Raw genomic sequence first — 4,442 nt, forward strand, 5'->3', positions numbered from 1 at the left:
AGGGAGCTCTTCTTAATATTTTGACACCAAAATCATGTCGATACACCTTACCGACTGCGAGTAAAGCCACCCACGCTTTAACTTGACAGACTGTAAGTTTAGGATGACATGACTATTAAATGCCACAAGAATCAGATTTGACTTTCGAATGTAGAAAAAAATATTTTATATAATGAAAAAAGGTATACATACTTTTTGTGATTATTTCAAAATATTATTAACTAACATCATTCAGAAGAAATCCTATAAATTTTATGAAATATTAAGGAAAGAATTAATTACAGACAAAATAATCATTTTGGGACATTCACTTATGTATATTTTTTTTCTCCAGAAAATACGACATTACTTGGCTTCTGGTAGGAGCAGAAGTGAATTTCCATTATCCATTTTCTAACTGCTCATAATCAAAGATTGGTCGTTTCCTGCATCTGAGGCAAACGGGGTTTTACAAGCAGCTTGTTTTATGCATCCAAATAAATAAAGCGGTATCGGCTATATCCACGCGAACGTAACAATCCATAATGGGACCTCCAAGGGTTGTTAAATATTATCGCCACTAAACCGTACTTCGTCTTTGCAAGAGCATCTGCTTCACTCTTCGTATCTGCTCAAACTTTCCGCGGGATGCTCTGCTTTCCCTTCCTCTCTTTTACCCTCTTTTTTCCCTCTATAACTTCCCCTGCAAAACGCGATTCGTCCGATTCGAGGGAAACTTTTCGTCGGAGAGATCCAACCCAGTGAGTTTACTTTACGGCGGAAAAAATTATCACGGAGTACCGACCTTATAAAAAAGCGAACGAATATCAGCTACAGGGAGGAAAATGATGGAAAAACTAGAGAGGAACAGGAAAAATGAGAGGTCTAAAGTACGAAGCTGGGAATAATTGTTTCAGCGAAAATTGAGTCGCTTTAATTAGTGTAATTGAGAAACTAACGACCAATATGCAGCAAGTACTAATTAATACTCATTGTGTGATTGACAAATCTCTCTTGTTGCTTTAACCAAACCTCAAATTGTCATTTAATACTTCCTTTGTGAGAAACCAATTTGAAAATTAGTATCTCTAATTAACAAAAGCCTTATATTGCACCATTAAATTCCATATTTCCCCCTACTAATTTCACGAAATAATTTGGAACTTTAGGCTAATAAACTTAAATTGTAGCATTTTTTCCCCAAGATTTAACTGTTAAATAAAAAATTAAGTTCATTTTTTCATAACTCACCTACAAATACAAGTAGCCTTAAGTTTATCAAAAAAATTGTTCATAAAAAAGCAATAAGTCTCATATTTTGCTTTGAGAAACAATATATTTCATTCCTAAATAGTGCTGCATTTCGATACGAGAAATTCAAATATTTTCATCGGTCTCGTTCGTTTTCGAAACATATTCTAAAACCGATTTCCCATCCATTTATTTCTTACCAACCATATCATCACAAAACAATTAAGAAAATTAATTCTGCTTTCAATAATTCATTAGATAAATAAATAAGAAAGTAATTCCTAATTTAGACAAGTAGTAAAAAAATGATGTATCTATAAATCTAATTTTTTTATATTTCTTAAGGGTAAAAGTCTTTCAATTATTTAGAAAACAATTTTTATCATTAACTACTAATTTATTAATCAAAACCTTAATAATTGAAATCCTGTATATATTTTTAATTCTCTTGAAATATATTAATATTCTGCTCACTATAAGCTTTTAAAAGAAGAAATTGCAAAATATTTTATAAGCTTTCGAAAGTCTTTCAAAGTTGAAAAATATTTTTAATTTATGTGCAGAATTCCTTAAAATAAAACAAATAATCCAAAAAATAAATTTTGACAAAAATAAAAAGAGGAAAGGATAATGAGAAAACAAACAACCAAATCCCCTTCCTTCTGTTTTAACTTATTTCGTCTTCTTTGTTTTTATTGTTATCAAATCGCAATAAAAAAACTTGTGTAAACATAATCATCAACACTTCACCACTCATACAGCACCCTTATAAGGGCAAAAAAATATATATATATTCGAGCAGGCAGGAACAGCTATCCAACCTTTTTTTGGCAGGTGGCCTTCTCATTTTTCTTTCCTCTTTTTTTTACTTTTGTTCAAAAATACAGACATTTTTTTTCGCAATTTTTTATTTATTTTTTTTTTCAAATTTCAATTGGAACATTTTATATTGGTTGACCAAATTTTGACGCTAAATAGGAGTGTTATTTTGATTTTATTCCTATTTAAATTTCTTAAATTTTAATATTTTTATTTCTTGAAAACCTTTAAAATTCAGAAATATTCCAAAAATTAAAAAAATTCCCTTTAAATCCTCCAGAAATTTTTTACTATCTTAAAACGATTTAAAATACTTGAAAGCTTCAAAATTTTATTTTGAAATCTTCAAATTATAAATTAGACTTCAAATTTTATTTAAATAAAAAACTTGTCCTTAAATCTTTTTGATTTTTTTCCTCAAAAATTTTTTAAATATTTCAAAATATTTAAAAAATTTAAAACTTCCCGGGTGAAAGTGCTTCGACTTGAGTTCAACTTGAATTGACCCCAATCAAGACATGCTGAAGTCGAAAAGGTCGACTTGAACATGTCTCAGTTTTGAAACAGAGGCAGACTTCAATTTATGTCTTGGAGACAAGTTTCTATGCCTTGAAGAAATAAATTTATCTCTTGAGTCAAATATTTATGACTCCAACACGAGCTGTTTATAACTTCGAGTGTATACCTGTCCTAACTTCGCCACTCCGATGGGTACCTGTGCGGCAAACCTGCAGATCGAAAGTACAAGGTCTCTCATGTATTTTACATGGACGATCTTAAGATCTATGCTAAAAACAGAGAGCAGCTGCATCTAGCTCTGGGGATTGTCGAACGATATACTAAGGAAATTGGCATGGAATTTGGGTTAGACAAATGCGCCAAGGTTTATTTGAAGCGAGGAAAACTTAATGGCATCCCTGAAGATCCTGAGCTCGTTGATTGACACAGAGCCGCATTCAGGATGTGACATGTATAAAGGATACTCTCTAAAGCAGATACAAACGTCTCATCCGACAGATTTGGTCTTCTGAACTGTCGGCGAGGAAAAAAGTATCTACAACGAACATGCTTGCCGTCCCGGTACTACTCTATTCGTTTGGAATAGTTCCATGGACGAAGAATGAGCTCAGATCTCTTGATATCGGGACAAGAAAGGTTATGCACATGAACAAAAGCATGCATCTTAAGTCTTCCGTTCCGCGACTGTATATCTCACGCCGTTAAGGGGGTCGCGGAATATTGAGTCTTGAATGTCTTCACAGCAGGATTATTCTGGGTACAGCACATAGAATTGCAAATGGAAGAGACCCTCTTCTTAAAATGGCCAGGAATCACGAAGAAGTGGGCAAAGGAGCGTTTCTGTACAAATCAACGGAGGAGGCTGCTGAAGCACTCGGACTTGACTTCAATATTAGGGGTGAGCAAAATGCATCAAATCTTATCTATCTCGAGTGCTCACTCCTGAAAGGTCAGATTGAGAAAGCACAAGAGAAAAAATTTCGTGAACAGCTCCTCGATAAGAGGATGCACGGTATCTTCCACTGAAATGTGAAGGATCAGTCAATGTCTTGTGGGCTAACGTTGGCTTTCCTTAAATCGCCCGGATTGAAGTTTGGTACGGAGAGTTTCATTTTTGCATGCCAAGACGGTGTCATTTCCACCTTAACATACCGTCGCCACATTTTGAGCCAAGATATTCCCGATGATAGCTGCAGGGCGTGTCATGCACACCCCGAGCATTTAGCTCACATTCTATCTAGTTGTCCAACTCACGCGGGAACGACCTACATTCAAAGGCACAATGCGGCACTAAGAGTGCTTTATTAACATCTCTGTCACTCCTGCGGCATTAACCTTAATATAGCTCCTCTAAATGCTCCTAGGGAAATTGAGTCAATTGTCCAGAATGGGAAGTGGCGCATATACTGGAACTTTATATTCTCGACAATTGTTTCTGTTGCTCACTCGAGGCCTGACATGGTTCTTCTTGACTTCGAGAAGCGAACCATGTTCTTTATCAAATTTTTGGCACCAGCTGACAAAAACATCATAACCAAGGAGAATGAAAAGAAAGAGAGGTATCGAGACCTTATAAGGGAGTTGCAACGATTGTACCCGGAATATTCTGTTAAATTGATCGTCCTTATCATCGGCGCTCTTGGAGGTGCCAAGCTTTCACTTGCTTATGACCTAAATAGCATCCCTGCGTGTCAACAATATGCTAGAACACTTGCGGGAAAAATGCAGAAGGCGGTCGTCCTTGGGTTGCTTCGTTGTTCTTAGGGTGCACAAGGCTTTTGCTGGATTGTCGTATTGATTCCTTTACAGACTGTAACCACCTATCTCACGGTCGTGAGACGTGGTTGTGGCTGAAATTTTACCGCGATTTCGCT

The sequence above is a fragment of the Belonocnema kinseyi genome, chromosome 5, assembly GCF_010883055.1.
Source record: "Belonocnema kinseyi isolate 2016_QV_RU_SX_M_011 chromosome 5, B_treatae_v1, whole genome shotgun sequence".
Lineage (NCBI taxonomy): Eukaryota > Metazoa > Arthropoda > Insecta > Hymenoptera > Cynipidae > Belonocnema > Belonocnema kinseyi.